The sequence below is a fragment of the Martes martes genome (genome assembly GCF_963455335.1).
Source record: "Martes martes genome assembly, chromosome: 15".
In the NCBI taxonomy this organism is placed as follows: Eukaryota; Metazoa; Chordata; class Mammalia; order Carnivora; family Mustelidae; genus Martes; species Martes martes.
The window spans coordinates 67,630,460-67,655,857 of record NC_137903.1 but is presented as its reverse complement, the minus strand read 5'-3'; the positions used below and the strand labels follow the sequence as shown (position 1 = coordinate 67,655,857).

The window sequence follows — 25,398 nt, the reverse complement described above, 5'->3', positions numbered from 1 at the left end:
GAATGAGGGATATTGTTTTCTGTAATGACAATGTGAGATTGAAACAACTTGGAGGTTAAGTATTCTGCCTCCTCTCCACATTTGTCTCCTGCAAGAATTCACTGCTAAATAGTTTTATCTTTTTTCTTCAAAAATAGCCCAAAAGAATTAAAAGCAGGATCTTAAGATATTTATATACCCATGTTCAAAGCAGCTTTATTCACAATAGCTAAAATGTAGAAGCGACCCAAGTGTTGGTTAATGAACGAAACGGTAAAAAAATGCAGTCTAGACATACAACGGAGTATCACTCAGACTCAAAAAAGAAGGAAATTCTGACATACCCTGCAACATGGATGAGCCTCGAGGACATAATGCGAAGTAAAATAATCTAGTCACAAAAGGAGAAACACTGTATGATTCCACTTAGATGAGGCACCCAGCGTCACAGAAACAGAAAGAAGAAGGGGGTTGCCAGGGGCTGGGGGAGAGGGACACGTGAGCAACCGTCTGCTGGTTACAGGGTTTCAGTGTTACTAGATGGATGGTGGTTGAACATTATGACTGTATTCCACACCACTGACCTACACACTCAAAAATCACAAAGATGGCAAATTCAAAGTTATGTGTATTTCACCACAATTTTAAAAAACAGGGGAAAACCAGACTGATGATCCGATCCTGCCCTCACGCACTCACTTATTTATTCCAAAATTACGTACCCGCTGCTTATTTTCTGCCAGGCTCATTCTGCACATTCTAAGCAACAATCCTTGGCTTTAAGGAAACTAGTACCATAAAACCCAAATATCTAAACCCATCATTACAAGTCAACGGGACAAAAACAGTGACAGTGATGGGCAGCAGCTAGCACTTCCTGCTGGGCCCTTGCCACGTGCTAAGTGCCTGGTTCTAAGCCCTTGTGCGTTTTACCGGCAGCAGGAGAGGGCTGGCGCGGTTCTCTCCACTCCACGGATCATGAAACTGAGGCTCGGGTGAGTTAGGAAACACACCCGAGGCCACACAGCTTATACAAAGGTGATTCCAGATCCCATCCCCCTCCTCAGCGGGGCTGAAGGGGCTCTGAGGGAAACGGGACCAAGGAGCCTACGCAGGCTGCTGTTTGCTCGGTCTCCGGAGTCTGCAACTAAACTTTCAGTTGAACGGCCCCAATGCAACAAATCAGATTGGGGCATCTGGGTGGCTCAGTCAGTTAAGCCCCTGCCTTCGGCTCAGGTCATGATTCCAGAGTCCCGGGATCGAGCCCACGGCGGGCTCCCAGCTCAGCGGAGAGCCTGCTTCTCCTTCTCCGTTTGTGCTTTCTCTCTCCCAGATAAATAATCTTTAAAATACATACATATATGCATACAAATCAGATCTTAAAAAGCAAAACAATAAAAATCAGGCCACACGTATCAGATGTAATTCCAACAGTGCACTGAAAATGTATACTGTACTCTATACTGCTACATTCCAGGAAAAATTACTTCGCATTACACAACAAAATGTTCTTATTTATACAAAAGTGCTCCCTCTCTTAAATCACGTGGAAACAGACTTCTATAATACCTCATGGATAAAAGCGTCAAACTAAGTAGAAATCGAACTTCCAGAATCTGCATATTTAAAAGTCAGTAACTGATCACCATTTATTTTATGCGAATTATATGCTTCTGCGTGACTTCCGACGTCGTGGACAAACTCCATCCGTGGTGCCGTTTGGCGCTCAGGAGACTTCTCGGCTTCACACAGGCCCCCGCGCCTGCACCCGCCCTCACCCGCATCCCAGGAGACACTCAAGCCCCTGCTTCGGGGAGGGCTGGTGAGAGATGAGTTTCCAATGAGCAAACTTCACTTTGCCCTGAACATTCTGAGAACACAGCGGATCGTCGGAGATCCGTTACCCGACACAGCAGGCAAATGAGCTCAGCGACTCCTACTGCTTTCCCCAGAGGCCGCAGGGGTCAGTACAACAGAAATGAAAAGACAACAAACACGAGGTTTCCACTTCCCTACCACAGAGCTAGGCTTTAGCACTCCCTTGTTTAGTACCAACCCTCCACGGGCTTCTTTCAAGGAGCAAGCGTTCTCCTAGGCGGGCCTGCGGCTCGAACCAGTGTGCAGTCTGTCCGGAGTGGGCTCCAAGGGCTGCGGCTTGCTGCCTCATAAACCCACCGTGAAGGGCAAACGGAAGGTGAGCTCAGGTGAAAAGGGTCCTCATGTGGAGAATCTAATTCATTAACTCCAGCTTAGTAGTATTTAGTATTCATAAAGTCAAACAGACAAATTACACTAGGAAGAAAAGATGGCCAAATTATTAAATTTAGTTAATTATCCAATTTCTCTTAAATTCTTTTAAGGACTAAGTGAAACAGTTGCAATTATTTTTACCCTAAAAAAATTCAGTTTAAGGCCAAATGTCTTTTTCCTTGGTGAAAAATATGATGTTTGACATGAGAATTCGACATGTTTCTAAGATTTTATTTTCTTTAAAAAAAAAAAGTCATTTTCAGGCAGCATCTCAGAAGTCAAATGCATCATTTGTCTTTACAGAAAAAAGTCAATGCTGCCGTAAATGGAGCACGAACTCATGTGTTTCCCCAACCAGGATGCTTAGGAATGCACTTTCGACTTAATTCCTGCTTAATTTTGTTCAAGCATGAAAAATGCCAGGAAAGAACCATTTCTACAGTGTGACTATAAATCAGGAAACTGATCAAACAAGATGGAACCATTTTAAAAGGCTCACATCCAGTTTCAAGAAAGAAAGAAAAAGCTTTTTTTTTTTTTTAAGATTTTTATTTAATTATTTGATATACAGAGAGAGAGCAGGAGCAAGGGTAGGAGCAGAGGGAGAAGCAGGTTCCTGGCTGAGCAGGGAGCCCTCGGGGCTCGATTCCAGGACTCTGAGATCATGACCTGAGCTGAAGGCAGACGTATAATGGACTGAGCCACCCAGGCTCCCCAGGAAAGCAAAGGCTTTCTTAAAACTTTCTCAGCTTGGTCTGTAGATCCTTGGAAATCTCCCCTCTTGACTTCTAGAGAACACTACTGCAAATTTAGGGTCAAACAGCGTCATGGGAAAACACGATGCCACAAGCTGTCTACCTGAAGAAAACCTTCTCTCTGGAAAGCCAGACTGAACCTTTTTTAGATCTCCTGAAGGAAACAGAATCACTGTGAATCTTCCAAGACCGACACCTGACGCTCATATTCCTGTGCCTGGAATGTGATGTTCAGTGAATTTCAGAGATCAGAGGAATACTGACTCGAAGCAAGCAGAGGCTCACAGACGTTAAGTGACTTGGCAAGAGCTTTGTGACCTGCACGAGCTGAGCAAAAATCCTTGTTTCTCGATTGGCTGGTTTAATGTCCCCACAGGAGAATACGGGGTTGTCATCTGGCAGGCCTGCATAACACAAGTTCTTTCCCTAATCTCACTTAAATTATGAGCTTCTGGAAAACAGAAAGTACATCATTTATTTCTTTTGAAATTCCAGAGTGAGTTTCTTAATTCTGGGACCTTAAAAATAATCAACTACCAAAATGAAGATCCAAAGGAGAAAAATAAACATGTCCAACACTAGATCTTAATAAAAGGCAAAAATCCATTCCGAGATTCAAAAAAAAAACCCCAACACTCCACCATATGTTTATTTGCATTTTCAGAAGATTTTGAAAGAGGACATTTTTTCTTGCTTTTTTGGGTAAGTACAGCTTCTCTGATTACCACCTTAATAAATACACTTGACAGAGTATTAACTAACTCTGGGACAAGAGATCCATCAAGGACCACTTTTCAACAATTATCTGAACCACAACACTCGAAAAAGAGAAACAGATCTAACCAAATAAACACATAAAAATAAATGGAACAGAAAATCCAGAAATGAACCAACAGTTCTATGGTTGATTAACCTTCTACAAGGCAGGAAGACTATCCAATGGGAAAAAGACGGGTTCTTCAGCAAATAGTGCTGGGAAAACTGGACAGCAACACACAAATGAAGGAAATTGGACCACTTTCTTATACCACACACAAAAATAAATTCAAAATTGATTAAAGACCTAAATGTAAGACCTGAAACCATAAAAATCCTACAAGAGAAAATAACCAATAAGTTCTTTGACACCAGCCATAGCAACTTCTTTCTAGACATGTCTCCTGAGGCAAGGGAAGCAAAAGCAAAAATGAACTACTGGGACTAGATCAAATTAAGAACTTCTGCACATTGAAAGAGAAAATCAACAAATCTATAAGGCAACCTACAGAAAAGGAGAAGATATTTGGAAATACATATCCAGTAAAGGGTTAGAATCCAAAATACGTAAAGAACTTATACAACTCAACACCCCAAAACAAATAAATTAAAAATGGGCAGAAGCAGCACCTGGGTGGCTCCATCGGTGGGGCGTCTGTCTTCGGCTCAGGTCATGATCCCAGGGTCCTGGGATGGGGCCCCGCATCACAGCCTGCTTCTTCCTCTCCCTCTGCCTGCCATCCCCCCTGCTCACTCTCTCTGTGTGTCAAATAAATAAATAAGATCCTTAAATAAATAATAAAAATGGGCAGAAGATACGAATGGCATTAGCAATTCTTCTTGAAAAAATCAATTTACCGTAAGAGGTTTATGTCTCCATTTATGTAGATCTTCAATTTTACTCAGCAATGTTTTGTAGTTTTCAGTGTATATCTCTCACTTCCACTAAAAATTCCTATTTTATCCTTCGGATGCTGTTGTGAAAGGAAGGGATTCAGACTGCGCACTGAAATATACAGGGGGTATATAGAAACACAACTGATCTCTGTGTATTGATCCTATGTTCTCCAACTTACTGAACATAACAGCTGTAATGGTCTTGTTTTTCAGATTCCTTAGGATCTGCCGCATGCCAGTTCCCGTGATCTATGAATTAAGACAATTTTACTTCTTCCTAGTGTATCTGGGAGCCTTTTAATTCACTGTTTCCTGCCTGACTGCCCGGGACGGAAGCTCCGTCACAAGGCCCCATAGAAGGACGTATCGTTAGTCAATCGATACAAGAAGTACCCAGTATAGGTCCTGCAGTGACTGTCACAAAGGCGACAGAAGACCCGAGTCAGGTGCGGAGACCCGAGACAGAATCCAGGCCGGACGCCCAGGACAGCGCTGTGCGCGGACGGTCGCCTGCCGAGACCCGCGATGGGCAGAGGCCGCTGGTGCAGAGACCTGGGGGCGCACCGCAAGGAGACAGTTACGGTTTGGGGTGGGAAACGCAGTTTCTGAGCTCAAAAACCGAAAGGCCACTGTGACCCGAAGGTGGTGCTGGGGGCGCGGGGGGGGGCGTCCAGGCTCCTCGGCAGAAACCCAAGCGCACCGCACCAGGACGGATCCCGCACCCGCTGCCCGCGGGCTTCGTCCCCGGCTCTTCTCCCCTGGGAACCGCGTCCACGGCCGGGACAGCCCGGGTCGGCGAGCGGCAGTCACGACGCGGCTCCCGCTGACCCAGCACGTCCGTGTGACCCCCGCACGCCGCGCGGCCTCGGGACACTTGCTTCCCGCCGGGAGAACCCGCGTCAGGTCACCGGCGCCGGCGAACGCGCACCGCAGCGCCCGGGGACCCGCGGCGGCCCGACGCGCCCAGCCGAGCCCCCCCGCCCGGCCCCGCTCCAGCCGCCCCGCCGCGGTCGCCACACACCCGTGCGGACCCCCGCCGCGAGGCGACCCGGCTGAGCGTGAGTTCTAGACCGACGCCCGCCCGGCCTCGCGGGGACAAGTGCGAGCCGCGGCGGCCGGGCGGGACACGCGCGGTCACTCTCCGGCGGCCGCGCACCCGCCGCCACGACGGCCCGACGGCTCGGCTCGCAGCGACGTCCGCCGCGCCGCCCGCCCGGGTCTGTCGTCGGGGCTCCGCGGGGCGGTGTCCTCCGCCCCCCGGAGCGCTTCCGCCTGTGTTATAGTACAGGACAGTACATGCTGTTACGTCATGTCATGTCATATTACACTGGGTCGTATTATAGTACAGTACAGTATATCCTATTATAGTCTACCATATCATATTATACTATATCATACTATGGTACAGTATATCCTATTATATTATATCATATTATACTGTGTCGTATTATAGTACAGTACAGTATATCCTATTATATTATATGATATCGTATTATACTATATCGTATATTATAGTACAGTATATCTTATATTATATTGTATTATATTCTATTACATATCGCATTATATCATATTATATCATATCATATATCATCACATTATATCAAATACCATATATTATATATATTATATCATATATTATACTCTATCATATTATAGTACAGTACAGTATATCCTATTATATTCTATTACATCATATCACATTATCATTATATCATATTCTATCATATTTTATCATATATCATATCACATATCATATATATCATATATTATGTATTATATCATATTATGTTATATGATATCATATCACATTATATCATATTATATTATGTATTATATATTATGTCATATGATACCATATCACATTATATCATATATTATATCGTATTATATCATATATCATATTATATTATATCATATCATCTTGTATTATATTCTACTATATCATTATATTATATCATATATTATATTATATCGTATTACATTCTATTATATCATATATTCTATTCTATCATATTATATATCATACTATATCATATCATATTATATATCATATTGTATTGTATTATATGTTATATAGTATCATATATTATATATCATATCATATATTATATTCTATTATATCATATTCTATTCTATTATATTATATTATGGGTGAATGTAATATGGGTTAATAATCGTATCATGATTCATGGGTTATTTTAACTTAGCACTTCACTGTTTTAGGATTTTTTTTTAATAAGATAAAGCATATTTTGGTACAGTAACAAATTCTAAAAAATTCCAGTATAATTGCCGAGGAGGCTATTCTTTTCCATAATTAAGGCTTCAGCTTTCTAGCTAATTTATGAAAGGAAAAAAATGTGTCTTTGGGGCGTCTGGGTGGCTCAGCGGGTTAAAGCCTCTGCCTTCGGCTTGGGTCATGATCCCAGGCTCCTGGGATCGAGTCCCACATCGGGCTCTCTACTCAGCAGGGAGCCTGCTTCCCTCTCTCTCTGCCTCTATGCCTACTTGTGATCTCTGTCTGTCAAATAAATAAATAAAATCTTCAAAAAAAAAGTACCATTAAAAAAAAATATATATATATACACACACACACACACACATATATATATGACTTTGACTTTACAAGAAATAACCTGTGGTACTCTGTACTCTGTGCTTTCCATATGAATGGCATTAATATGTCACAGCGATATGACTGAAATTAATAAGCAGCTAAAAAATCCATAAAGGAGAGCTTTTTCTGGAAAGACTCTTTCCGACGGTGGGAGAGCGCCACCTGCCGTTCAGTGTGGATTTCAATCCAGCCAGGCCACAGGGTCGTTCAACAGGGAATCATAATAATTTTTCGGAGGCTATTAAGTATCAAAATATGAATTATGACCTTCTAAAGAAATATTTTATCACTATATGCCTAGAAATGGAGTTTTCAAAAAGTAAGTTAAAAGTCTTCCCTTCTAAAAAAGAGTAAGTCTTCAGTTCTCTCTAAAGCTACCAAAAAAACATTATTACTAAAACAATGTTTAAAGACGTATTTATTTTTAGAGAAAGAGAGCGAGTGAGCAGGGTAGGGGCAGAGGAAGAGGGAGAAAAAGAATTCTCAAGCTGACTCATTGCCGCTTGGACAGTCCGATGCTGGGCTGAGTCCCGGGACTCTGAGATCGGGACCAGAGCAGAATCAGGAGGAGGCCGCTTCACTTCCTGGATTAAGCCACCCAGGCAGCCCGCTAAAACGAATCCTAAACCTTAAACATCTTGGCCCCAAATGCGGTTGACAACAAAGAACATGGGGAAGATGTGGTCCATATACACTATGGAGTATTATGCCTCCATCAGAAAGGACGAATACCCAACTTTTGTAGCAACATGGACAGGACTGGAGGAGATTATGCTGAGTGAATTAAGTCAGGCAGAGAGAGTCAATTATCATATGGTTTCACTTATTTGTGGAGCATAACAAATAACATGGAGGACAAGGGGAGATGGAGAGGAGAAGGGAGTTGAGGGAAATTGGAAGGGGAGACAAACCATGAGAGACTATGGACTCTGAAAAACAACCTGAGGGTTTTGAAGGGGCGGGGGGTGGGAGGGTGGGGGAACCAGGTGGTGGGTATTGGGGAGGGCACAGATTGCATGGAGCACTGGGTGTGGTGAAAAAACAATGAATACTGTTACGCTGAAAATAAATAAAAAATTTAATTAAAAAAAAAAAGAACATGGGCTTCCAGACCAAACCAGTTCAAGCCTGGCCTCCCGTGTTTTTAAACCTGAAACTGTTCCCTCACGTGACAAGAACTTAATAGGCAGTAGACAGTCGACAGATTAGAGATATTAACGACTAAGAAAAGTTCGTCTCCCATTCAGATTTATAAGTTAACAAGTTTCTTTTGGCTTTTCTTATCCCCTTCAGTCATCGCACTTTAAGAAATGTCTCTACTCACTCACACAAAAAAGGACCTAATCTGAGCTGTTTTTTGATAGTTCCCCCAACCAGCCCCAAGTAAGTTTAAAGCTTTCTATGTCAGCCAATGAAAAAATGGTCAGGTCCACACAGCCACTCTTAGGGAAGAGAAGTAACACTCAGTGAATTCTCTTCACTTGCTTTCCCACATTTAATCAATTATGTAACAGGGTTTTAAGCAACTAAAAAATAATGATTTTTAAAGTCATGCTAAACTATTTCAAGAATATCTTCCTCATGACACACAAAAAAAGGGTTTACGGGGGGGGAGTGAAAGAAACATTTTGTATGTGTGTCAGTATAGTTGGCAAATGTTACACGTTTCCGGTATGCAACTTAGTGATCTGACAAGTTTATATATGATGCTATGTTCACCACAATATACCTGCTATCTGTCCCATGACATCGCTAACAGAGCATCATTACGTTCCTTGCGTTCTGCTCCTTATTCCTATGTTATTCATTCCATAACTGGGGGCCTGTATCTCCCTCTTCCCCTTCACCCATTTTGCCCAATTTCCCATTCCCCTCCTCTCTGGCAACAAGTTTGTTCTCTGTGTTTATAGTCCTGATCCTGCTTTTTGTGGGGTTTTGTTTTTGTTTTAGATTCCATTTACAAGTGGAATCCTATAGTATTCGTCTTTCTCAGTCTGACTTATCTCACTCAGCATAATACTCTCTAGGTCCCTCCACGTCATCTCCAATGGCACAACCCCACCCTTTTTTCTGGCCGTGCCAGAGTCCGTTGTGTACATATACCACATTCTCTTTACGCATCACCTACCGTCGGAGCACTAGGTTGCTGCCATGCCCTGGCTACTGTTTTAACCCTTGGATTGCTTTCATCAAACTTCACCAAGTTACCCCTGCAAGTCCTCCAAAATAAAGTCTCTTTTGAGCCTAAACTTGTCTTTAAGATTATAGATTTATCGTTTGTGTAAGTAAGAGTTTAGCTCTAACACATAGGAATAGTGTCTTGACAGCTCAGTGTCAAGATCAAGATGGTCTTTGAAGAAAACCGTTTCTCAGGGCCTCTGTGCACCAGACCTAGGAGGAGTAAGGAGCGTAAGAGACAAACTATCCCCAGGACCTCGCTCTCTCCAGCACATTACCGAGTTCTCACTCAGAGCCAGAAGACAGGCTACAGAACTGAATTCCCAGTGTGGGTCTTTGGAACTGGACGGACTCCATTCTCCACCAGCACCGGCTCCCAGGAGACCAGGGCCTTGGGGGGGGGGGGGCGCGGAGGTGGCAGGAGGGACAGGCAGGGACAGAGGCGTCACTACTACTTTCTTGCTTTTCGCCTTGTTTCTCTCTTTTCTATCCTGGAGTTTGGATGTCTGTCTGTCTCTCATTCCTGGACGTCTTTCTCTCCCTCTCTCTCCCCTCGGGATAGCTTTCTTTCCTGAAGAAACACGAGGGTATTCAAGGAAACAGAGAAAGTAAAGGAAAGTAGGAGTACGAAAGAGGATCATAGAACAGAACTGAAGTGGGTCCTTCCTAACGCGCTCCTGACGAAATAAGGCTTTTAATTCCTTCCCCTCACTCAGAAACTAGACAGTGGAGCCGGGCACCCCTCGATCTGGACCCGCGCACGCCACAGCGACTCGGGGGCACCGCGCCCCGCGCCAAGGAAGCCACCGCGAGCCTCTCAGTTCTTCCCAGTGAGCTTCCCCGTCGCTACAGCTCGGGTGGGACTCGGGCAGCGACTCACACTGTGTTCTTGCCGGAACCCAGAGCAGGAACCACATGTCCATTAGAACCGATACACGCGCATATTCCCCCAAATGACAAAGAAGTTCTATGCACGGGTCTTACCCTGGGACGTGCCAGCTGCTGACACTCGGCGCTGGTCGGGGGTCGGCCGGCGGCCACAGCTGCGAGCGGGTCACAAGCTCGGCCGCAGAAACCGGGTCTCTCAAACCCCTCCCCGCTCCGGGGCTTGCCGAACTCGCAGCCCAGGGGCCCTGTGCGATCCGGCCTCCAGCCGTCCCCCGACCGCGTTCCGGCCACCCGCCGGCTCGGTCAGGCTGGCCTGGCTGGTCCCTGGACAAACGAGCAGGCTCCGGCCACAGGCTCCTGGCACCTGCTGTCCCTTCTGCTGGACAGCTTCCTGCCGGCGCTGCCAGGCTCGCCCTGTGCCACCCGACGCCACCGGGGCCCCGGTCCGGAGAGGCGTCCCCCCCATCCAGCCGCGCATCAGGCCCCTCCGGCTTCCTTCGCTGTGTCCCCGAAGCGGCATTTTGTCACAGCGCTTACCGGTACCCGACGGCGCAGCACATGTCCCCTCCCCGGCGTCCCGGCTCCTCAGGGCAGGGCTTGGCGGCTCCTTGCCACTCGGATGCGAGGACATCGCGCACGGGGCCGGCCGGACGCACGGAGGCGAGCGCGCCCGCGGGGACGAGAGCCGGCTCTTCGGCCCGGTGTTCTCCGTCTTCTCTGGGGCTGAAACCGGTCCCCAGCCGGTCCCCACCAAGTGACTGGTGGGGGACTCAGTGGGGGGTCAACCTCCCTTCCCTTCGGCCCTGTTCTCCCCGACGCGCGTCGCTGGGCGCCGCACGGACCCGCTCTCTTCTCCAGACGCGCAACAGCTGTCTCCGCGGGACACCGTGACTTCGCCGGGGACCGCCACGGCCTCGGCAGGCGGGAGCCGCCGGGTGATCGTCGATGCGGCACTTGGTCAGGCGCTACGGCGAGGCCGGGGACGGCTCCGGGGCGCGGGGACAGGGCCCGAGGCGCCGCGCGGGCGGAGCGCGTGCAAGTGCGCAGGAACGGAGGGGAACCTTGTCCACCCATGAATCTCTAAAGGCAAATCAAAAAGGATCCGCTTAAAATCGTGTTCGTAAGACGCCTCAGGTACTTCGGGAGAGTCACAACGTGGATGTCCCGGCCCGCCCGGGCTCGCCCCAGGGACTTGGGGCGCAGAAGCACCGTGTTTCCGGGGAAGAGCAAGGGCCCGCGCGAGGCACCTCCTTTCCAGGGCGCCGGCGAACCCGGAGCAGCAACCGCCGGGACACGGTTCGCTCCGGTCTCCACGTGCCTTCCGCGGACTGCACGGGGTCGCCGCGCACAGGAGGCTGGGGAGTTTACTTTTAAACGCATGTATATTCCCGAGTTAAAGTAAACCTGAAACCCAATGAATAAAAAATACCACAGAGCCTGCGGTACCGTGAACTCCTCGCGCCCTGCACGAGCCCCCTCTGCAGGACGGGCCTGCCCCCTGCCCCCTGCCTTCTGCCCTCTGCCCCTGCCCCTGCCCTCTGCCCCCTGCCCCCTGCCCCCTGCCCTCTGCCCCCTGCCCTCTGCCCCCTGCCCCCTGCCCCCTGCCCCCTGCCCCCTGCCCCCTGCCCCCCGCTGCAGCGCGTGTGCACCTGACCCCCGCCGGGACGGCGGCCGCAGCAGCGACAGCTCGCTCTCGGGGCGTCCACTGTACACGGCCCCAGGCGAAGCACTTTATCTCATTCAAGCAGGACGGCGTCTAGGAACGGATATTGTTCCTCCTGACTGCGAGCACTGCCGGCGCGATTACCGCACAGCTCAACCTATGTGTGTCCTGGGAAACAAGATAAAATCTTAAGGACAGCATTACATGATAAATGATAAATGAAAATGCTGGGGGAGGGGGTGCTTAGTGACCATAGTTTTGGAGCCATCCTCCCTTTGGATAGAAATTTTAAAGCTGTTTACGAAAACTATGCAGATACCTACAGCTTACAAACACTTGCCTTTCAGAGACTGGGCACATGCAGTAAGTTAAAGAGGAAGATGATTTAACCTAATGATAGACTTGCACTTGCCACTAGATGGAGAGGTTTTCAGTTCTTCCAAAGCCATATTTTCTAGGCTTATGTAGCAAAAAACAGATTAGGCCTGAATGGACTCCTTGTACTTTTCACGATCAAATTATGGAATAATAAAATCTCAACTACCACAAATAAAAGCCAATGTTCCCACCTAATCTATTTAAACTGAGTAGAAATTCATGGATCTCAGATCTAATACTCACTAAATAGAGAGCAGACACATCTAGCTATTCCCTTCCCGAAAGTGTAGGAGAGCTCCTGAACCTGTCTCAAGTTCTGTTCCTGCCATCTCCCATCTTTCCCTCCCTTTTCCCTGACCCTTGATTGTTTCCAGCAGTAAAATGACTCTAACACAAGTGACGAGGAATTTAATATATAAAAGGAAATTTTTAAATAGCCACAAAGTTGGACAAGAGCACCACTAACCTCAAATATTTCTAAAATTTGTTTTAGATTTTAGATTTCCATGTTCCCCAGCTTGTTCCGTTGGACAGCGTTCTGGTTACTATGAGAGAACTACCTCTCACACACAGAGTACATTTCAGTTTAGAAATTACTTTCATACACATTCGATCCTCACAAAAATGCTTCAAGCTACTCTGAACAGAAATTATCATTCTGATTTTATGAAAGGGAAGACAACTGCCCAGAAGAATTACAAGACACACAGTAAATATATGCTGAAGCCAAGACTGCAGTAGGATTGAAAATTTCGGGTTTCTAGCTCTACACCCATTCCTTTGTTCTACAACAGGCTGCTTTTTCAGTACAAGTAACCAGAGAGGACTGGATAATCCAGCTGTGAATAGTAGTTTAGAAAAGGTTACCTCCATCTTCCTCAGTATATACTGGTAATAAATTTAGAATTCCAACAATTTATGAAAAATGGCAAACAATAATTACAGGAAAAAACTTTAGGTAAGTATTAACAGTGTTTCCCATCTATAGAACATATTGTAATTTATAATCAATATATTATTGGGTAAGAAAAGTGAAATTTTTTTTAAAGTTCAAATCCATTGTCCCATCCATGTAAAAAAAAATTTTTTTAAGATTTTATTTATTTATTTGATAGACAGAGAGCACAAGCAGGCAGGGAGGCAGGCAGAGAGAGAGGACGAAGCAGGCTCCCTGCTGAGCAGAGAGCCCGATTCAGGGCTCGATTCAGGGCTCGATCCCAGGACCCTGGGATCATGACCTGAGCCAAAGGCAGAGGCTTTAACCCACTGAGCCACCCAGGCGCCCCCATGTAAGAAATTTATAGCAATATGAGGTTAGAACTTAGAAGGAGCAGGCACCACGGCACACTGCTAGCCGAGGACAAATGGTAAAACTTTCTGGAGGTAACTGGCAAGGCATATCGTGAAAACCTCAGAAATGCACATGGTCTCTCTCACCCAGTTACTCCATTTCTAATTTATTCGTCTTTCTTTAAGATTTTATTTATTCGTTTGAGACAGAGAGATACAGAGAAAGAGAGAGAGCATGAACGGGGGAGTGGGAGAGGGAGAGGGAGAGGCAGGCTCCCCACTGAGCCAGGAGCCTGACATGGGGCTCCGTCTCAGGACCCAGAGATCATGACCTGAGTGGAAGGCAGACGCTGAACCAGCTGAACCACCCAGGCGCCCCATTTCCAATTTATTCTAAGGAAATAATTATAGATGTATGTAAAGCTATGCCTGTAAAAATATATTAATTATGGTGTTAAAAGACCAAGTAAATAAACAGATTGGTTATACCAAAGTAAGGGAAAGAACAAAATGTTGGTCCTAAAATTGATCTAGAAAATTGTCTAAGATATATTAAGTGAAAAAGAGAGATTTATAAACAATATATACAGTAGGATCACATTTTCAAAGACACCTATGTACGTATGTATGTATGTATGTGTGTCTGACTGGAATATTATACTAAAATACTAACAAATTGTATACAGTGACATTACAGATGAATTTAATTATATTTTTTCTACATATTTGCAAACCTCCAAAAATGATTGTTTCTACAGTATAACAAGTTAAATATTGGATATATATATATGCAAGTTAAATATATATATGCTGTGTGTATTTTATATATATTATGTACTACGTATGTCACAACAAATGTATCAATGATATATTTTTGACAAGATATAAAATGTATATAGCATATGCATTATGTAACTTGTATCAGAACCACAGAAAGTAGAAGATGAAATTTAAATTTACATATATCAGAATTCTGGAGCCATTCTGCATGCATATGGAAATAAATTTTAAAGAATAAAGCACTACAAAGAAGGCACAGTACATAAGATGAGTCAGGAGAGTAACAATAGCAACTTAACTAGACAAAGTGCCTAGTACCAGAAAATAAACTTGAACTGAGCAGTACATTTTAGTAACTACAATTTCTCACATCTAATAAGTAGAAAGTCTTAAAATATCAACAGCTTTTTGAAGTGAAGGAGTTTAAACAGATTTTTCAAGAAAGTGGATCTAAGGTTAATAGAACCGTTGGAGAGATTTCTGGAGAACGAGCTACTCCGATCTGACGCTCCATCCAGAAAGACATTGGATGACATCACAGCAGAAAACGTAGTAACCGTGGAGACACGACGATGCCATCCACTTCGCCTGCCACACCTTAGAGAAGACACTATGGAAACAAATGGTCCAGAAAAGGGCATTTCAATTATTTTTTTAAGATTATGGAGAGAGAGAGAGAGAAGGTGCAAGGGCAGGGAGGAGCAGCGGGACAGGAAGAGCATCTCCAGCCGGCTCCCTGCGGAGCACACAGCCCGGCGGGCTCCATCCCAACACCCTGAGATCATGACCTGAGCAGAAACCAAGACTCTGACAGACCCTTAACGGACAGAGCCACCCCAGTGACAAGCCATTAAATTATTAGAAAGCAATTATAAAAGGGGAAATCAGGAGTGTTTGATCTTCAAACGTAAGATCTGCACAGATAAATATTTTCCGAAGTTTATATGAAAATATTTTCCAAAGTTTATAAGATCATAAATGTTACAGATAGGATGAAAACTGTCACTGAAAGACCGAACTAATACACTTAAGGTTTAAATAAGGCAGATTCAAGGAAAATAAAATATTTTGACGGAACAGGAAAAACGTATTAGAGGCTTTATCCCAGTACATTTAGAATGAAATCTAAAATCCTTCCCAAGTTGCATAAGCCTCAGTATCCCCTGGTTCCCGCCTGCCTTAGGATCTCAGTCTTCCTGCCCGCCTCACCTTCCCCAGAACCCCTTCCCACTGGCCCCCTGCCATGCCTCCAATGAGCCTCTGCATTTGGCTATTGTTGGCTCTGAACAACTTCCCCTGACCTCCACCTGGCCTGCTCCCTTTTTCTGAGATTTCAATTTAAAAGCCACATCCTCAAGAGGACCCTCTCTCATTGTCCCACATAAAGGTCCTCTAGCCACCTCCTCTTGGAACCAGCCACTATCACATTACTAAGTTTAATTTTCCTCACATCATCTGGCCCCGAAAGAGGTTACCCATTCATTTGTTTCATGGCTTCATTCATTTATGTCTCCTCCACTAAGGAAAAAGGGAATTTAAAGGTTAAACCATCAAGGAGGCTTTCCCTGATCACCCTGGCTGGGTCAGACCACTCTTTTTTATTACGCATTTCGACCTCACCTTGTAATCCTTCCCTTAGAACCCAACTGGGCCTCGTAATGTATCTTCCACTGCTTCTCTCGGTACGTTCCATGGGGTGCGCAAGGTCAATAGCGACCAGGGAAGGTCTCAAATGCCGATTAAGAAATCTGGACTCATTCTATGGGCACGGAGGGCGGGCAATCTTGTTACTCACTGCATAGCCAGTGCCCGGCACACAAAAGCACTCAATAAATACTCGTTCGAACCGACGGACACTTGGTGACCGAGAAGGAGCGGATGAAGGATGAAACTGGACTTCTCACACCACTCACGACACCTAACTTGAAATGCATCAAAGACTTAAATGTAAGATTTGCAACCATAAAACTTCTAGAAGGAAACATAGGGGGAAAGCTCCTTGACACTGGTCTGGGAAGCAGTTCTTTGGCTAGGACACCAAAAGCACACACAAAAAAGCAAAAATCAGTAAGTGGGACTACAACAAACTAAAAAGCTTCTTCACAGTTAAAGGAACATAAAACAAAATGACAACGCAATCCTCAGAATGGGAGAAAATATTTACAAACTGTGTATCTAAGGAGGGATTAACATCTACATTACATATACATACAACTGCGTAACAGTTACACGAACAGGATTAAGAAGTTGGGCAGAAGATCCGAACAGACTGTTCCCAAAGAAAACCTACAGATGGCTGACAAGCACATGAAAAGGTGCTCGGCACCACTAACCAGAAGGGGAACGTAAATCAAAAGTAGCACAGCTGTCACCTGACACCGGTTAGAACAGCTGGGCTAAAAAGACAAGGGGCAATTGCGGGGTCATAGGGCAGCTCCATGTTTAATTTCTTGAGGAACCTCCACACTGCTCTCCAAATTGGCTGCACCAACTTGCATTCCCACCAACAGTGTAAGAGGGTTACCCTTTCTCCACATCCTCTCCAACACACGTTGTTTCCTGTCTTGCTAATCTTGGCCATTCTAACCGGTGTAAGGTGGTATCTCAATGTGTGTGTGTGTGTGTGTGTTTTTAAGATTTTATTTATTTATTTGACAGACAGATCACAAGCAGGCAGAGAGGCAGGCAGAGAGAGAAGGGAGGAAGCAGGCTCCCCGCTGAGCAGAGAGCCCGATGTGGGGCTCAATCCCAGGACGCTGGGATCATGACCTGAGCCGAAGGCAGCGGCTTTAACCCACTAAGCCACCCAGGCGCCCCTCTCAATGTGGTTTTGATTTGAATCTCCCTGATGGCTAGTGATGATGAACATTTTTTCATGTGTCTGGTAGCCATTTGTATGTCTTCATTGGAGAAGTGTCTGTTCATGTCTTCTGCCCATTTTTCAACATGATTATCTGTTTTGTGTGTGTTGAGTTTGAGAAGTTCTTTATAGATCCTGGATATCAGCCTTTTGTCTGTACTGTCATTTGTGAATATCTTCTCCCATTCCGTGGGTTGCCTCTTTGTTTTGTTGACTGTTTCCTTAGCTGTCAGAAGCTTTTTATCTTGGTGAAGTCCCAAAAGTTCATTTTCACTTTTGTTTCCTTTGCCTTTGCAGACATATCTTGAAAGAAGTTGCTGTGGCTCATATCGAAGAGGTTACTGCCTATGTTCTCCTCTAGGATTCTGATGGATTCCTGTCTCACGTTGAAGTCTTTTATCCATTTTGAGTTTATCTTTGTGTATGGTATAAGAGAAAGGTCAAGTTTCATTCTTCTGTACATAGCTGTCCAATTTTCCCAGCACCATTTATTGAAGAGACTCTCTTTTTTCCACTGTATATTTTTTCCTGATTTGTCGAAGATTACTTGACCATAGAGTTGAGGGTCCATATCTGGGCTCTCTACTCTGTTCCACTGGTCTATGTGTCTGTTTTTATGCCAGTACCATGCTGTCTTGGTGATCACAGCTTTGTAGTAAAGCTTGAAATCAGGTAATGTGATGCTGCCAGTTTTGCTTTTCTTTTTCAACATTTCCTTGGCGATTCCGGGTCTCTTCTGATTCCATACAAATTTTATGACCCTGCAACTGCACTACTGGGTATTTACCCCAGAGATACAGATGTAGTAAAAAGAAGGGCCACCTGTGCCCCAATGTTCATAGCAGCAATGGCCACGGTCGCCAAACTGTGGAAAGAACCAAGATGCCCTTCAACGGACGAATGGATGAGGAAGATGTGGTCCATATACACTATGGAGTATGATGCCTCCATCAGAAAGGGTGAACACCCAACTTCTGCATCAACATGAATGGGACTGGAAGAGATTATGCTGAGTGAAATAAGTCAAGCAGAGAGAGTCAATTATCACATGGTTTCACTTATTTGTGGAGCATAACAAATAACATGGAGGACATAGGGAGATGGAGAGGAGAAGGGAGTTGAGGGAAATTGGGAGGTGAACCATGACAGACTATGGACTCTGAAAAACAACCTGAGGGTTTTGAAGGGGTGGGGGGTGGGAGGTTGGGGGAGCCAGGTGGTGGGTATTAGGGAGGGCACCTATGGCATGGAGCACTGGGTGTGAATAAACAATGAATTCTGTTACACTGAAAAGAAATTAAATTTAAAAAATAAATTTAAAAAAAAAAGACAAGGGGCAGCCAGTGTTGGGGAGGCTGTGGAGAAAAGGAACCCCACGCAGTGCTGGTGGGAATATAAAATGCAGCCCCTGTGGAAAGCCACATGCAGGTTCCTAGCACTATTTCACAAATAGTCCTACCATATGATCCAGTAATCCCACATCTGTGTATTTATCAGAAAAATATGAAAACACCAACTCCAAAAGATAGATCACCCCCATGCTCAATGCAGCATTATTCACAATAGCCAAAATATCAAAATGACCTAGTATCCATTGATGGATGAATGTGTAAGGAAAATGTGGTGTACGTACACTGGAATATTCTCCAGCCACGAGAAAGAAGGAAATTCTGCCACTTGTGACCGCAGGGATGGACTCCAAGGCCATTACGCTAACTGAAGTAAGTCAGAGACAAAAACTGTATGATTTCACTTGTTCGGAGAATCTAAAAAAGCCAAACTCAGAAAAAGAGAGTAGAATGGAGGTTGCCAGGGACCGGGGTGATGTCAGTCAAAGGGTAAAAATGTCCAGTTAGAAGTGCCGAAGTTCTGGGGACTCAAACGCACAGCACCATCATTACACTTAACAATGTCGCGTTAAGTACCTGGGAGTTGTTAAGAGTAGATCTTAGACATTCTCATCACAAAAAAAGCAATGGTGATTATGTGATGCGACACAGGTGTAGGCTTAATGCTAAGGAAGTAATCAGTTTGCAATATACGTTATTAAATCAATACCTTATACACCTTAAACTTACACAGTACTGCTTGTCAATTACATCCCCATAAAGCTAGGGGAAAAGGAAAGAAAAGATGAGGAATTAAAAGGCAGAAAAAGGACAGAAAAAGATAAAAGAGCTACCTGTGAGGAAATTAGGGCATCTATTAACCCACTGCTATTTACTTTTGCAAATACTATCCGGTTCGTACAAAAGAAGAAAGTAACCAGCTCCAAACTGCATTTGTAATAAAATCGCTTAGTGGGAAAAACCGTTCGTGTGGTTTCAGGATTCTATATTAGGCGCTGCACTTTGATTCAGTTCCTGCAGATGAAATCCTGCCTGGGGCTTGGAGCTGCCGTCCTTCCAAGTTAGCACTCCCAGTAACAAAAGGGATCCTGGAGAGCTACGAAGTGCATGCCAAAGATAAAAACGGTGAGCCTATTTAGAAGAGACTTTATGAAGCTGGAAACTGAAAAACATTTCATGCAATAAAATCCTGTTTTAGCCATCACGAAACTCTCTTTGAAGTCTCTTTCAAACCAAAAACTTTAGGATCTTTGTTTAGTCTATTTCTTGCAGAACATAGCGGATAATCTTTGAAGGCCTTACGTTATACTAACAGATCATCTTTGTTAACAGCATTCGAACCAATGTTCTATTTTAGAAAATACAGAACATTCCTATCTCTTTAGCAGCCAAAAGAGCCTTGGAATTATCTCCTCTTTTTATGCACAAAAGTAAATCAACTGATGACTCTAGCACATTCTTTATCTTGAACAACACGTATGTGGAATACACTAAACTACATTGGCCTGTCTCTGCTTTGCAAGACAGAGGCAGGCCTAGAATTTGTAGTCAGGACCTAATTATGGCACTGCAAGCTACAGCTGTTAACAAACCAGAAGGAGACAGAAGCTGACCAGATAATGTAATTGCAGCGGTCAGGGAGGCCCACCAGCAGAGCAAACAAACTCTACCTTTGGCTCAGGGAAAGAAACCCTCAGCCTTTCATACAATACACATGCCAGAGGTGAGACTGAACACAGACAAAGGACACCAATTTCTCCCTGGTTTTCTTTCTTTCTTTTTTTTAATTTATTTTTTTTATTAACATATAATGTATTATTTGCCCCAGGGGTACAGGTCTGTGAATCATCAGTCTTACACATTTCACAGCACTCACCACAGCACATCCCCTCCCCACTGTCCATCACCCAGCCACCCTATTCATCCTCCCCACCCCCCAACAACCATCAGTTTGCTTTGTGAGATTAAGAGTCTCTCATGGTTTGTCTCCCTCCCCATACCATCTTGTTTCATTTTTCCCTCCCTTCTCCTCAAGAACCAAAATGCCTCTCCTTTCTCGTAAAGGACAGCAACTGACCCCAGAGAGAGATCTGGGTTCAGAAAGAAACTTGAAAATTTTGCTCTAGTCAATTTCAGGCTCTCATTAAATTCAGAGCTTCTTCTGCCACACAGGAAGATTGTCACTAGGTCAAACGAGGAATAAGAAATCTGTGCTCCTTGAGATCAACGATTTTGCCTCTTCAAGTATATACTGTTCAAAGTACACTCTATCTGGAGCTTCGTGGACCATGACTGACAGGAAGGAATGCATTTTGGATCATAATCCAGTACGCACGAGGCACACACTGAAAAGTTTCACGGAAGTTATCCTTAGCATATACAATGAATACAGTGTCTGCTTTATGTCTTTTTTAATGCTGGCTACACACAACAACTCAATTTCATGACTGAGTAATGGGTTAGAACCTACTCTGAGCCACCATGCTATCGTACACGCACGTGGGCCGGCCCCTGCCTCCCTCCCTAACTGCATGTCATGTTATCCTCTGCCGTACTTCCCCCCCACTGCTGCTGCCCCCACCCTGCCCCACCACTGAATTTCTATTATTTTTTTTACACTAGATCACAAGATCACTTCCTGAAATATGCCAACCACTTTGCTGCCTCAGGGCCTTTGATCCTATTGTTAGTGTTGCCTGATATACTTCCCCCAGGTCACTGCACTCTTCATTCAGGTCTCAAGACGGAAGTCAGTTCTTCAAAGGAGCCTTCACTGACCACCCAATCTGAAAGAGCCACCACACACAGCTTCAGCCGGGGCAGAGGGTAGGGAGAGGAGTTCACTGCTCTTAGGGTAGTTGGGAATTCTGAATGACAGGAATGTAAGACAAGCATGAAGAAAACCAGTATTCCACAAATGTCAATTTCTATCTCCCTGTGCCACTGTTCAGGCCACTGAATTGTCACTATGGAAATCCTATTCCATTTGCTTAGCGATGGCCTGACTCTGAAAAGTGAAGACTCCACCCCCCTATATCGCCCAAGTACTTGTAACCTCTCAGGGCACTTACCACATTCTTTTTTTTTTTTTTTTCCTCTTCTCTTTTAGCAAATACCTGAGAGCCTACTATGGTGTAGGCAATAGCAGTGACCAAAATAAAGATCGGTCCCTCTACCAGTTCAGTTCAGTAAGAGTGACAAACTCATAAACAAATAATTCCAACTGAATGTGGCAAGTAAATGAGATGTGTTCCATGTAAAATTGTAACCAAAAAAAAAAAAAAAGGAAAGTCAACTGTCTTTGAGTAGAGACATAAGGCATCACTGAAGAAGAGACACCGAACCTGGGTATGGAAGGATCGGAAGGAATCTGGCCGGCCAACTAGGAGATAAGTGTATCTCGGGTGGAAGGAAGAGCATGTGCAAAGTAGAGGGGACATTCATACCACCAGTTCGAAGTTGCTTAAAATGTTCGGCGAAAGACAAGCAGCTGAAAGGAATGTCTTAGCAATGGAGGGACATGGAAGAAGCTATGATGCCGTGTATGCCATTCCAGGTACTTTGAATTTTACACTGTAGAGTATGGAGAGTCTAGAATTTAAAAGAGGCGAGTGACTTCAAATATTTGGGTCTTTAAAACTTCCTTCTGGGGCACCTGTGGCTCAGTCAGTTAAGCGTCTGCCTTTGGCTCGGGTCATGATTCCAGGGTCCTGGGATCCAGCCCCACATCAAGCTCCCTGCGAAGAGGGGAAGAAGTCTGCTTGTCTCTCTCCCTTTGCCCCTTCCCCCCGACTTGTACTCATTCTCTCTCAAATAAATAAGTAAAATCTTTTTTAAAAATTCCTTCTGGTGGGGCGCCTGGGTGGCTCAGTGGGTTAAAGCCGCTGCCTTTGGCTCAGGTCATGATCCCAGCGTCCTGGGATGGAGCCCCACATCGGGTTCTCTGCTCAGCAGGGAGCCTGCTTCCTCCCTTCTCTCTCTGCCTGCCTCTCTGCCTACTTGTGATCTGTCTGTCAAATAAATAAATAAAATCTTTAAAAAAAAAAAAATTCCTTCTGGTGGCAGAGAAAATAACGGATTGAAGAACTGCCATACCATACTGTTAAAAGTCCAGGCAACTCAGCAAAGGAAAGAGTCAACAAAACCAAAAGACAACTGACAGAATGGGAGAAGATATCTGCAAACCACATGTCAGATAAGGGCTAGTATCCAAAATCTATAAAGAACTTATCAAACTCAACACCCAAAAAAACAAATAATCCAATCAAGAAATGGGCAGAGAACATGAACAGACATTTCTGCAAAGAAGAAATCCAAATGGCCAAAAGACACATGAAAAAGTGCTCCACATCACTCAGCATCAGGGAAATACAAATCAAAACCACAATGAGATACCACCTCACACAGTCAGAATGGCTAAAATTAACAAGTCAGGAAAAGAGAGATGTTGGCGAGGATGCAGAGAAAGGGGAAGCCTCCTACACTGTTGGCGGGAATGCAAGCTGGTGCAGCCACTCTGGAAAACAGCATGGAGGTTCCTCAAAAAGTTAAAAATAGAGCTGCCCTACGACCCAGCAATCGCACTACTGGGTATTTACCCTAAAGGTACAAATGTAGTGATCCAAAGGGGCATGTGCACCCCAATGTTCATAGCAGCAATGCCCACAATAGCCAAACTATGGAAAGAGCCTAGATGTCCATCCACAGATGAATGGATAAAGAAGATGTGGTATATATACACAATGGAATATTATGCAGCCATCAAAAGAAACGAAATCTTGCCATTTGCAACAACGTGGATGGAACTAGAGGGTATTATGCTGAGTGAAATAAGTCAATCAGAGAAAGAATTATCATATCATCTCCCTGGTATTAGGAATTTGAGAGGCAGAGTGGGGGGCGGGGTGTTGGAGGGTAGGGAAGGAAAAAATGAAATAAGATGGGATCAGGAGGGAGACAAATCATAAGAGACTCTCAATCTCACAAAACAAACTGAAGGCTGCTGCGGGGGAGGGGGGTAGGGAGAGGGTGGTTGGGTTATGGACATTGGGGAGGGTATGTGCTATGGTTGAGTGCTGTAAAGTGTGTAAGCCTGACCATTCACAGACCTGTGCACGGGGCTAATAATACAATATATGTTAATAAAAAATTTTTTTAAAAAAAGAAATACTGCAACTGTCTGGGCAAGAAACAAAGAAAGCTTAAACTAAAACAGGACTTAATGACCCTTTGAATATGGGAGGCACAGAAAAGGAATGGAGAACAACTCTGGTTTCTGGTTTAGGTTATCCATATTTAATACACAATAACTAATATTAAAGTTATATAATATTAAAGCCATGCTATAGGTTATAATATAGCGATATCATTAATTAACTTGATGGAATTAGAGAAACCAGGTGGAATGATGGCAAGGTCAGTTTTGGTCATGGCACATTTGAGAGGCATTTGGGTAAGGACGGAGAGGTGTCCCAGAAGCAACTAGGTTAGCCCTAGCAGATGTGAGATGAAAATCGAAATTTAGACGCGAATGCTTCGGCACTCGTAAACTCATGTGTGTGGATGAAATCACCCCAGGCAAAGGCACTGATTACTGAAAATATTAAAGACTGAGCTCCAGAGAAAGGCATTTGAAAAGCAGGCAAGGCCGGGGCAGGGGGAGGTAATGAATGCTCATGAACGTCGGCTGTCACAGAAAAGCTAGATAAACTTTGAGAAGAAATTACTGGATGGGAATTGAAAAAGCCATTAGAAACTTAGACAAGAGCAACTTCACTGAAGCCATTCCAGAGAAAGTCGGATAACAGAACCGAGGATGGGGAAGGGGCAGTCGAAGCCGGTGAAAATACTGTGCTTTGAGGCAGTTTACCGATAGATGGGAGGACTGGGCAACCTCTGCATAAACACCGCGTGAGGGGCGTGCTTTGTTTTATTTCATTTTCTCAAGATGTAGGCCCAGAACACTGGGAAGCAGGAAAAGGAGAGAAAGGCTGAAAGCACAGGAAAGGAAAAAGATAAGCAATGGAGAGGGGGCCGTGAGGTCTAGAGGGAAGCTGGATTAGCCTTCACCGCCGGTATGTTGTGCGGGTGCGTCGCCTGGGGGCCTGCGGTTGAAGATGACCGACATCTGCTTGGTCGGAGGAAGAAGGCGGGGGAGGGGCAGGGGCTGGCAAGTGTGGAAAGAGCCCTACCGGAAACGCGCAGGGGCGACGGCCTTAGGGAAAGGATTGCTGTCGAGCAAGGGAGAAAGAAGGGGTGGGGAGGGGCTCCGTAGCTCTGACCTCCCACCACAGTCATCCTTCTATCCCCCCGTCCGCTACTGGCAAGCGGCTCAAAGATGTGCCAGTTAAGTGAGTTAACTAGAACCCGGTGTTCTCAAACAAGTGCGTGAATTCAAGTCACCTGCAGGCTTTTTTAAAATGCAATGCCACGCCCCATTCCTACGGATTCAGAATTTCTGGGGGTGTAGCTGAAGCCAGGGAATGTTCCAGAAGCTCTCCCAAGAGCTCGTCAGGGCGTTCCCGTTCCAAAGCACCTGCCGATACGGTCATCAGCTCTAGACGAGAACGGATGCCAGTACAGCGCCTACCACAGGGCCCTGGGGCGGGAGTGCAGCGGGGCACCGGCCGCGCGAGGGCACCCGCCGCGCGACCCGGGGAGATTCGGGCCGGTGTCGGGACAGCGCGTGCACCGCACGGTGTCTCGGATTCGGCGCGGCAAGGGGCGCTGAGAACTTGAAAAATGCGACGATGAAA

General features: G+C 45.1%; 1 protein-coding gene across 1 annotated transcript in view; it reads right to left on the bottom strand.

Annotated features, from left to right (window-relative positions):
* The window catches only part of NME7 (NME/NM23 family member 7), a 257,971-nt gene that overhangs the window by 232,235 nt on the left and 338 nt on the right, over positions 1 to 25,398 (bottom strand). The window lies entirely within an intron of this gene.